General features: G+C 40.6%; 1 non-coding gene across 1 annotated transcript; it reads right to left on the reverse strand.

Moving 5' to 3' along the window:
• Nucleotides 1-954: 954 nt before the first annotated feature.
• Nucleotides 955-1059, reverse strand: LOC129681464 (U6 spliceosomal RNA). The gene has a single exon (XR_008720850.1). It is a non-coding gene; the product is annotated as a U6 spliceosomal RNA (small nuclear RNA).
• Nucleotides 1060-12088: the final 11029 nt, after the last annotated feature.

The following is a 12088-nucleotide window of genomic DNA, read 5'->3' on the forward strand; positions in this document are numbered from 1 at the left end:
TGGCCTAGCAAGGCTGCTCCTCCCTTGTGTGTGTGGGAGGGAGGTCAAAGAGTTCATTGAGCCATTGAGTTCACGTCAGAGACAGTCCCTGTTCCCCTTACTAAGAACCCACTTGGATACCGAGCTGCGATGGGCTATGTCTGAGCAGAGGTTCTAGGTTATGTCCATGCATGGTCCTTGGTTAGAGAATCAGTCTCATGAAAGACCTCTGTGCCCAGATATATTTGGTCCTTGTGGAGTTCCTGTCCTCTCCAGATCTTACTAACTCCCCCTTCGTTCATATGATTCTCTGCACTCTGCCCAAGGTTTGGTTATGAGTCTCATCATCTGCTTTGGTACACTGCTAGGTAGAGTCTTTCAGAGGCCCCCTATGGTAGGCTTCTGTCCTGTTTCTTGTTTTCTCCTACTTCCAGTGTGCATCCAATTTATCTTTCTAAGTGAAGGTTGATCATCTTACCCCGGATCCTCCTTCTTGTTTATCTTCTTTAGGTGTACAGATATTATCCTATCTTATAGGTCTCATATCCACTTATAAGTGAGTCTATACTGTGTGTGTGTTTCTGCTTCTGGGATACCTCACTCGGGAAAATAAACACGCTTAAATGCCCATACAAGTAAGAAAAAATGATTTTTTTTTTTTGCATGCTGTATCTATGGCCATTATTGAGAACAGTATGGAAATTTCTAAGAAATACTGTGCATAAAGCATTGGCCACTCCAGGGTCATAAAGTGGAAAGATGCATACTTTGGAAGCAAAAAAGTTAGAATACAAGTCCTGGCTCCACCATTTAATTTCTGTTTCTCATTTTTAAAATACAATGTTTTTATTTTGCCATTTCATTATTTCAAAAGTGGATGTGATATGAACGCCCCTGCCCCCAAGCTAAGGAGCTACTGACAGTTGATGGCTGCTAAGAGAGGAAGAATCAGTTTTCTTTTCCATTTTTTAAAAAATAAATATGGAATGCTTATCGGATTTGCATGTCATCCTTGTGCAGGAGCCACGCCATGCTAATCTCTGTATTGCTCCAATTTTAGTATATGTGGTGAGGAAGCAAGCATGAGTTGAATGTTTTAAAGGATGCAGTCACTTAACAGGTTGATCATGTTCCAGTGGATGCCCTACACCTATCCACATATGGGCAGTACTAATTGGACTCAATTGCTTAAAAAAAAAAAAAAAGGAAAAAAAAAAAGAAAAAGAAAAGAGGACATGAAGTTAGGAGGGATATATGTTGGGGGAGGATCCAGGAGGAATTGGAGGGGTGAGTGGTGACTGAAGATGGCAGAAATACATTGTATACATGTATGAAATTCTCAAAGAATAAATAAAAGACATCATACTAAAATGATTATAGCGCCATTATATCCAACTCTTAAGTAAGCACTGTTATACCCCAGGCTTCATAGGACATATTTGAAGAATAATATGCCCTTACTTTTAGGGTTTGTGGATTAATGAGGATAGGCTAACACAGTAATGAAAAGTACAGTGCCACTCCCTATTTTTTTTCTAATAAGTATAAGGGATCTTGCTAGATTCTGCCTCCAAATTAACTGTCATCCAGTTGACAACCGTGCAAGCTAGTTACAGCTGACTTCATCTTAAGGATGAAAGGAGCCCTCAGGTAGAGCAAGTGATAAATTGAAGGTCATGTGGCTAGTGAAAAGCATATGGAATTCATTCTAATATGCTACATGCACCATGCTGCTGAGGAAAGAATTGAAAGTCAAATAATTGTGGTGCAATCTGGGCTGGGAAAACAATAAGCAAAACTCATAAAACAGAATGTTTAAGTTGATCAATCACCAGTGGGTGTCCCACACCTAAAGGAAAGTCAATGGCTATCATAAGTTGTGGGAGAAGGAGGTGAGGGTGGATCTGGTGAAGAGTTGGAGGTGAACGCAGTCAAAATATAGTGTCGGAACCTGCTACAGAGGGCCTCTGAAAGCCAGAAGAAAACAGGAAACAACCTGGGAACCTGCCACAGAGGGCCTCTGAAAAGCCTCTGCAGTATAGACTGTCAAAGCAGATGCTGAGCCTGATGGCCAACTGATGGGCAGAGTGAATGGAATTTTATGTAAGAAGTGGGAAATAGTAAGAGCTGGAGGGGACAGGAACTCCACAAGGAGAGCAACAGAACAAGATAATTTGAACACAGGGAACTTCCCAGAGACTCATACTCCAACCAAGGACTATTCATGGAGATAACCTAGAACCCCTGCACAGATGTAGCCCATGGCAGTTCAGTGTCCAAGTGGGTTACATAGTAATGGGAAGAGAGACTGCCTCTGACATAATCTGATTGGCCTGCTCTTTGATCACCTTCCCCCTGAGGGGGGAGCAGCCTTACCAGGCCACAGTAGAGGACAATGCAGCCACTTTTGATGAGAACTGATAGACTAAGATCAGTAAGGAGAGGAGAACCTCCCCTATCAGTAGACTTGGGAAGTGGCATGCATGCAGAAAGGGGAGGGAGGGTGGGATCGGGAGGGGAGGAGGGAAGGGCTTATGGGGGGAAACAAAATGAATAAAGTGTAATTAATAAAAAATTAAAAAATATATATATAGTGTATGGAATTCTCAAAGAATTAAGAAAAATATTTACATAAAACAAAATATATTCCATAAGTAAGGCAGCAAATATGAACCCTAGAATTATAGTAAGGTTGTTTCTAAAAAAACAATAAGAAAAAATGGGATTACATGATTGAGTGCTTCCATATGCCAAACTAAGGTGTGTGTGTGTGTGTGTGTGTGTGTGTGTGCATGCTTGCACGCTCGTACAAGGACATTTGTCAAAATATTGGGCAGTGGAATTTTTCTGAGCACCAGAAGGAATACTTTAACATGCTGACAGGAAGGATCAATTTTAAAATTTTAACAAAAGTGTAAATAGAAAGCAGACTAGACCTCAAAGGGATATATCATATAGCAGAAATTTAAAAGATACTTCCTGGCTTGAGAACAGGCAAAAATCAATTAATGGAAGAGAACTGGTGGCTAAGAAAGTGAGCTTATTTTTGTACAAGCTAGAATACTTAATAAGGAAAACATTATCAAACAACAGAAAAGATGGGGGAAAGGTCACTTAGCATATGTTGTTGAGAAACAAACTAGGTTTTAAAAAAGGTGAATTCTCACCTATATCAAGTCAAATTCTGAGAGGCCTAAACAGTCTTCCTTAAGATGAATATAGAAAAAGATGAAAAAAAAAAAGAAAACAAACAAACAAACAAACAAAAAAAACCCTCAAAGTCCAAATTTCATTTCTGGTAGTTTTTTCTCTGAAAAGAATCAAATTTATATAAAAATAAAATGTAGAAACTATGCACAAACTTAAGAGCTGTGATTAAGGCAAATCCAGCACTTAAACTCCATAGATCAATATGATCATATGGGGCCAAATAATTTTTGAAAACTACAGGGACGTAAAAAGTATATGAGATATAACATAACTGTAAAAATAATGTGTTTGTTTTTTATTGCTGTTTTAACAAATTGCCACAAACTTAACTTCTTAAATAACACCAATGCATTATCTAGAGGTTTGTAACCTCAGCACAGATCTCAATGGGCTCAAATCAAGGTACACTTCTGGAGGTATTAAAATGAGTCTCCCTTTGCAGCCTCTAGGGGGAGCCCTCACTCCTTGGTTCTTGGCCCTTTCCTCCAGCAACTACTGATGGACTTCTAAATCTGACATCCTAAGGACAATTTTTTTAATTAATTTATTTTTTATATTAATCACAGGTTATTTACTTTGTATCCCAGCCATAGCTCACTCCCTCATTCCCTCCCAATCCCACCCTCCCTCCCTCATCTTCTCCCTGCACCTTTCCAAGTCCACTGATAGGGGAGAAGGTCCTTCCCTTCCATCTGACCCTAGCTTATCAGATATCTTCAGGACTGGTTGCAATGTTCTCTTCTGTAGCCTAGCAAGGCTGCTCCTCCCTGGGGGAGGGGGGGATTGAAGACCTCGCCATTAAATTCATGTCATTAATAGTCCCCGTTCCCCTTATTAGAGAACCCATTTGAACACTGAGCTACCATGGGCTATATCCGAGCAGGGGTTCTAGGTTATATCCATACATGGTCCTTCTTTGGAGAAACATTCTCATGAACGACCCCTGTGCCCTGATATATTTGGTCCTTGTGGCGCTCCTGTCCTCTCCGGGTCTTACTAACTCCCCCTTCTTTCATATGATTCCCTGCATTCTGCCCAAGTTTTGGTTATGAGTCTTAATATCTGCTTTGATACACTGCTAGGTAGAGTCTTTCAAAAGCCCTCTGTGGTAGGCTCTTGTCCTGTTTCTTGTTTACTCCTACCTCCAATGTCCATCCCATTTGTCTTTCAAAGAGGATTGGTCATCTTACCCAGAGTCCTCTTTCTTGCTTATCTTCTTTAGGTGTATAGATTTCAGTATATTTATCCTATTTTATAGGTCTATATAAGTGAGTATATACCATGTATGTCCTTCTGCTTTTGAGATACCTCACTCAGGATGATCATTTCTAGGTCCCACCATTTGCCTGCAAATTCCATGATTTCCTTGTTTTAAAATTGCTGAGTAGTATTCCATTGGGTAAAAGTACCACAATTTCTGTATCCATTCCTCAACTGAGGGACATCTGGGTTGTTTCAAGGTTCTGGCTATTATAAATAAAGCTGCTATAAATATGCTTGAGCAAATGTCCTTGTGTACTTGAGCATCTTTTGGATATATGCTTAGGAGTGGTATAGCTGGATCTTGAGGAATCACTATTCCTGTTTGTTTGAGAAAGCGCCAGATTGTTTTCCAAAGTGGTTGTACAAGTTTGCATTCCCACCAGCAATGGAAGAGAGTTCCCCTTTCTCCACATCCTCTCCAGCATGTGTTGTCACTTGAGTTTTTGATCTTAGCCATTCTGATAGGTATAAGTTGAAATCTCAGGGTCATTTTGATTTGCATCTCCCTGATGGCTAAGGATGTTGAGCATTTCTTTAAGTGTTTTTCTACCATTTTACAATCCTCTACAGAGAGTTCTCTGTTTAACTCTGTGCCCCATTTTTTAATTGGATTACTTGATTTGTTGCTTTTTAACTTCTTGAGATCTTTATATATACTGGATATTAGCCCTCTGTCAGATGTAAGGTTGGTGAAGATCTTTTTTTTTTTTTTTTGAAAATTACATTTATATTTTTTATTAGTTACACTTTATTCACTTTGTACCCCCCCCCGTGGTTCCCTCCCTCCTCCCGTCCCAACCCCTCCCTTCCTCCACTCTCTGCATGAATGTCCCTCCCCAAGTCCACTGATAGGGGAGGACTTCTTTTCCTTCCTTCTGATCCTAGTCAATTAGGTCTCATCAGGAGTGGCTGCATTGTCTTCTTCTGTGGCCTGGTAATGCTGCTTCCCCCTCAGGGGGTGGTAATTAAAGAGCAGGCCAATTAGTTCATGTCAGAGACAGTCTCTGTTCCTATTACAATGGAACCCACTTGGATACTAAACTAGCATGGGCTACATCTGTGCAGGGGTCTTAGGTTATCTCCATGCATAGTCCTTGGTTGGAATAGCAGTCTCAGGAAAGACCCCTGTGCTCAGATTTTTTGATTCTGTTGCTCTCCTTGTGGAGTTCCTGTCCTCTCCAGATCTTATTGTTTCCCACTTTTTTCTAAGATTCCCTGCATTCTGCCCAAAAGTTGCCCATAAATCTGAGCATCTACATTGATAGTCTGCAGGGGAGAGCTTTTCAGAGGTCCTCTGTGTCAGGCTCCTGACTTGTTCCCTCTTTTCTCCTTCTTCTGATGTCCATCCTCTTTGCCTTTCTGGATAGGAATTGAGCATTTTAGCAAGAGTCCTCCCTCTTGATTAGTTTCTTTAGGTGTACAGATTTTAGTAGGTTTATCTTATATGTCTATATGAGTGAGTATATACTGTGTGCATTTTTCTGCTTCTGGGATAGCTCACTCAGGATGATCTTTTCCAGATTCCACCGTTTACCTGCAAATTTCATGATTTCCTTGTTTTTTATTGCTGAGTAATATTCCATTGTGTAGATATACCACAATTTTTCTTTGAGTTTTTGTTTTGTTTTGTTTTTGTTGTTATTGTTGTTGTTTGCCTCCCTCTTCAACTTTTTTGTTTCTTTGGTTGTTTTTGTTTGTTTGTTTTGAGACAGGCTTTCTCTGTGTAGCCTTGGCTGTCCTGGATTTGCTCTGTAGACCAATATGGCCTCAACCTCACAGCAGTCCACCTTCCTCTGCCTCCCTGAGTACTGGGTTTAAAGGCATGTGCCAACCACGTCAAGCTTCTCTCTTTCACTTTTAAAGACCCTTCTCCATCCATTGGATTCATCCAGTATGGTGGCTAACTTGACAGGATTCCAAATCACCAAGCAGAAAAATCTCTGTGCATGTTCCTGAGGGATTTTCTAAATCTTGCTCATTGAAGTAGGAAGACACACCCTCAATGTGGGTATCACCATTTCATGGGGTGGGTGAACTGCAGATGGAACAAAAAGCAGCAAGAGAGTTGGGCACAGGCCTTTATCTCTCTCTGCTTTGTGACTGTGGATGTAAGCTGTCCCAAGCTCTTGCCATTATACCCCACAGTGATGGACCATATCCTCAAATTGTGACTGAGAAACAAATCCATAAGTTTCTTTTGCCAGGTATTGTGCTTTAGCACTAAGGCAGTACTCTCTAATAATCTAGAATGTCTTCCCTCAGATGAAGCCAGTGGGTAAGAAAGCTTTGTTCCATCTACAACCTTTATTTTCACAAAACTTTACCAGCTTTTGAGAACTAGGCTATTGCCATCTTGAGGGACAAGATGTAAAAGAACCATAAAACCCAAACCCTAATATGTGGGGTGTGTGTGTGTGTGTGTGTGTGTGTGTGCGTGCGTGTGTGTGTGTGTCATATCCCTGAGTTTCAGTACTCAGAACACTTGGACAGGAAGATCACATGTCCAAGGCCAGGATGGGCTACCCCTACCCCAGATCACATAACTACCAACACCAACAAAACAAAATAAAACAAACAAACAAACAGAAAAAAAACAAAAAAGTTCAGAGCTATGTGTGCTGGAAAACACCTTTAATCCCAGCAATAGTGAGGAAGACATAGATTGATCTCTTTGAGTTTGAGGCAAGTCTTATCTACATGGAGAGTTTTAGGCCAATGAGGGCTACATAGTAAGACCTTGTCAAAAGAAAAAAAATTCAGAAGCCCTCCAGTATACAAAAGACAAACGGGCTGAGAAAGAAATTGGAGAAACACCCTCCACATTAGCAATAAATAACAAAGTACTTTGGTGCTACTCTAACGAAGCAAGTGAAAGACCTGTATGAAAAAATAAAAACAAAAACAAAAAGAACAACATCTTCAAGTCTCTGAAGAAAGAAATTCAAGAAGAAATTAGAACATGGAAAGATTTCCAATGCTCATGGATTGGTAGGATTAACATTGTGAAAATGGCCATCTTGCCAAAACCAATCAACAGATCCAATGCAATTCCCATCAAAATACCAACACAATTCTTTACAGACCTTGAAAGAACAATTCTCAATTTCATACGTAAAAACAAAAAAGCCCAAATTGCTAAAACATCCCTGTATAATAAAAGATCTTCTGGAAACTTCTTTATTCCTGATCTCAAGCTATACTCTAGAGCAGCAGTAATAAAAACTGCATGGTGCCAGCATAGAAACAGACTGGTAGATCAATGGAATTGAAGATCCAGAAACAAACCCACACACCTATGTATACTTGAATTTTGACAAAGAAGCTAAAACCACACAATGAAAAAAAAAAAAGATAGCATCTTCAACAAATGGTGCTGGTCTAAAAAGTGAGGAACAGCCTTGAACTCATTGTGACAGGAGACAACTTCCTGAACAGAACACCAATAGTTCAAGCTCCAAGATCAACAACCAGTAAATGATACCTGAGCAGTGACAGCCTACAGACTGGGAAAGGATCTTCACCAACCTTATATCTGACACAGGGCTAATATCCAGAATATATGATGAAGATAAGAAGTTAAACAACAACAAACCAAGCAATCCAGTTTAAAAATGGGGTACAAAGCGAAATAGAGAATTTTCAACAGAAGAATACTGATTGGCAGAGAAACACTTAAAGAAATGCTCAACAATCTGTAGGCTATCGTTTTGTTCTGATGACAGTGCCCCTTGATTTAAAGAAGCTTTTCAATTACATGAGGTCCCATTTATTGATTGTTGATCTTAGAGCCTGAGCTGTTGGTATTCTGTTCAGGAAGTTGTCTCCTATGCCAATGAGTTCCAGATTCTTCCCCACTTTTTCTTCTAACAGGTTTAGTGTACAACTACTTTGAAAATCAATCTGGCTCTTTCTCAGAAAATTAGGAATAGTGTTACATCAAGATCTAGCTATAACACTCCTAGGCATATATCAGAAATATGCTCAAGTATACAACAATGGCATTTGCTCAACCATATTTGTACTGGTTCTGTTTATAATAGCCAGAATCTGGAAACAACATAGTATCCTTCAATGCAGGAATGAATACAGAAATTGTGGTACATTGACACAATGAAATACTACTCAGCAATTAAAAACAAGGAAATCATAAAATCTGCAGGCAAATGTTGGGAACTAGAAAAGATCAACTTGAGTAAGGTAACCCAGAAGCAGAAAGACACACATGATTTATACTCACTCATAAGTGGTTACAAGACATGTAACATAAAATAAACATACTAAAATCTATACTCCTTAAGAAGCTAAAAACCAAGGAAGTCCCTAAGGAAGATGCTCAATCCTGATTCAGAAGAGCAAATGCCTTTCAGAGGGTCTCTGAAAGACTCTACTGATGGAGTTATTAAAGAGACTCATAGCCAAACTTTGGGTAGAATGCATGAAATTTTATGAAAGAAGGGGGAGATAGAGAGACCTGAAGGGGACAGGAGCTCCAAAAGGAGAGCAACAGAGCCAAACAAACAAATAAACAAAAAACAAAAACAACAAAAACTGGGCGCTGGGGACCCTGCAGAGACTGATAACCCAACAAAGGACCATTCAAGGAGAGGACCCCAAACCACTGCTCAGATGTAGCCCATAAACTCAGTCTCAAAGGGGTTCCCTAGTAGGGAAACAGGGGTTGTTTCTGGCATGAACTCAGTGGCAGGGTCTCTTATCACCTCTCCCTGGGGGATGTAGCCTTGCCAGGCCACAGAGGAAGACAATTCAGCCAATGCTGATGAGACCCGAGAAACTAGGGTCAGATAGAAGGGGAGGAGGTCCTCCCCATCAGTGGACTAGGGGAAGGGCATACATGGAGAAGAGGGAGGCAGGGTGGGATTGGGAGCAGATGAGGGAGGGGACCGCAGCTGGGATACAAAGTGAATAAATTAAAATAAATAATAATTAAAATTCAAAAATAATAAAAAGAAATGCTCAACATCCTTAGTCCTCAGGGAAATACAAATCAAAATGACCCTGAAATTCCACTTTACACACATCAGAATGCCTAATATAAAAACTCAAGTGACAACACATGCTAGAGAGGATGTGGAGAAAGGGAACCCTCCTCCATTGCTAGTGGGAATGTTAACTTGTACAACCACTTTGGAAATCAATCTGGTGTATTCTCACACAAGTAGTAATAGTATACCTTAAGATCCAGCTATACCACTCCTGTGTATATAACCTAAAGAAGCTCCTCCATTCCACAAGGACATTTGTACAACCATGGTCATAGCAGCTTTATTTGTAATAGCCAGAATCTGGAAACAACCTTGTTGACTCTCGACAGAAGAATGGATAAAGATACCATGGGGCATTTACACAATGGAATAGTACTTATCTATTAAAAACAAGGAAGTCATAAAGCTTGCAGGCAAATGAATGGAACTAGAAAAGATCATTCTGAGTGAGGTAACCCAGAAGTAAAACAAACAAACAAACAAACAAACAACCACACATGGTATATACTTACCCATATGTGGACACTAGCCATTTAATAAAGGATAAACATATTAAAATTTATTGTCCTAAAGAAGCTAAATAAGGAAGACCCTGGGTAAGATGCTCAATCCTCATTCAGAAGGGCAATCCAGACAGATGTTGAAAGAGAGAGAAGACAGGGAACAGGACAGAAACCTTCCACAGAGGTCTTCTAAAAGGCTCTACCCAGCAGAGTATTGAAGTAGATGCTGAGACTCATAGCCAAACATTGGGCAGAGTGCAGGGAATCTTATGGAAGAAGGGGGAGATAGAAAGACATGGAGGATACAGGAACCCCACAAGGAGACCAACAAAGACAAAAAAAAAAATCTGGGCCCAGACCCATCAATGACTGAATCACCAAGGACCATGCATAGAGAAGACATAGATACCCTGCTCAGATATAACCATTGGGCAACTCAGTCTCCAAGTGGGTTCGCTAGTAAGGGGAGGAAGGGCATTTCTTGGCATGAACTTTGTTTCCTGCTCTTTGGTCACCTCTCCCTCATGGGATGGCCTTACTAGTCTACAGAGAAAACAATCCAGTCCTGATGAGACCTGATAGGCTAGGGTCAGATAGTAGGGGAGAATGACCTCCCCTATCAGTGGACTAGGGGAAGGGCATGGGGAGGAGTGAGAGGGAGGAAGGGTGGGACTGGTAGGAGATGAGGGAAAAGCCTACAGCCGGTATTCAAAGTGAATAAATTGTAATAATAATAATAATAATAATAATAATAATAATAATAATCACAATAAAAAGAGAGGTCTACAAGAAGCCCTGTCATACACACAAAAGAAAACAATGTTCCTAAGTACAGCTTGGTAATATTTTCCTTTGAGGTATACAGAAGTGTGGTACGATGCTCAAAAATTCAGAAAAGCCAGAGAGGTCTTCAGGCTTTTCTGTAGAGCCTACTCCCCACCACCCATGGCCTACATCACATATAAAAGCAGAACTTGGACCAGAATCAACCTAGGATGAACTCTAGGTGGATCCATGAACAGAGGGTAAATAGAGAGCAGTGAAGACACATAGCCTCCATTTTCTTCCTATGCCTTGACTAGAGTTTCTTTTCCCTGAAGCTCTCTTCAATAGCATCTTTCTTTACTGCCATGATAAAAGCAATTAAGATGCCAAAGCTTAGGATGCTTCATTTTGACAAATACTGGAGCAACTTCAAGGTCATTGATTAGGTTCACTCTTTTTCGAATAGTTTTCTTTTTTTTCTTTATTCCTCCCTTCCTTAACCCTTTCCTCCCTCCCTCCCTCTTTCTTTCTTTCTTTCTTTCTTTCTTTCTTTCTTTCTTTCTTTCTTTCTTTCTTTCTTTCTTTCTTTCTTTCTTTCTTTTCAAGACAGGGTTTCTCTGTGCAGTCTTGTCTGTCCTGGACTCAGTTTGTAGACCAGGCTGGCCCCAAACTCACGTCAATCCGCCTGCCTCTGCCTTCCCAGTGCTGGGATTACAGGCATGTGCCAAGGAGCCTGGATTTTCTTCAACTAGTTTTTGTGTTATTTGTGTGTGTGTGTGTGTGTGTGTGTGTGTGTGTGTGTGTGTGTGTGTGCATGTGGAGGCCAGAGGTGAGCCTTGGATGACGTTTCTCAAGTGCCATCCACCTCGTTATTTCAGATGAGACTGTCATTGGTATGGAGCTTGGTCTACAATGGCTGACTATCAAATCCCAGGTATCCTCCTGTCTCAGTTACTTGGTGTTCCTTATCACCCCTGACTTTCTACATGGATTCCAAATATTGAAATCAGGTCCACATGCTTCTATGGCACACATTTTACGTTCTGAGCTCTCTCCAGTGTTTCTTATATAATTCTTACAGCAGGAAGGGAAGAGAGGCAAGATGTGCCTTCACCTACATACTTCTGCAGAGTTTGAAGTGTATCCATGGCATCACATCACATGTGCACTCTTGTTATTCAATCATGAGAACTTCAACTCAGAGAGAGGTGTGAGCCACTGCTGGGGTCCTCCAGCAGCTTCTCCATGTTTGAGGTTGGCAAATCACTTAAGGATCTTGTGGAAAGGGATGCCTTCACTTCAGTAGACAGGAGGCAAGGCCACAGACTCTGTATTTAAAAAAACACTTCCAGGGCTGCTGCCTCT

Source organism: Psammomys obesus, unplaced genomic scaffold (assembly GCF_907164565.1).
Source record: "Psammomys obesus unplaced genomic scaffold, mPsaObe1.curated_primary_1811, whole genome shotgun sequence".
Lineage (NCBI taxonomy): Eukaryota > Metazoa > Chordata > Mammalia > Rodentia > Muridae > Psammomys > Psammomys obesus.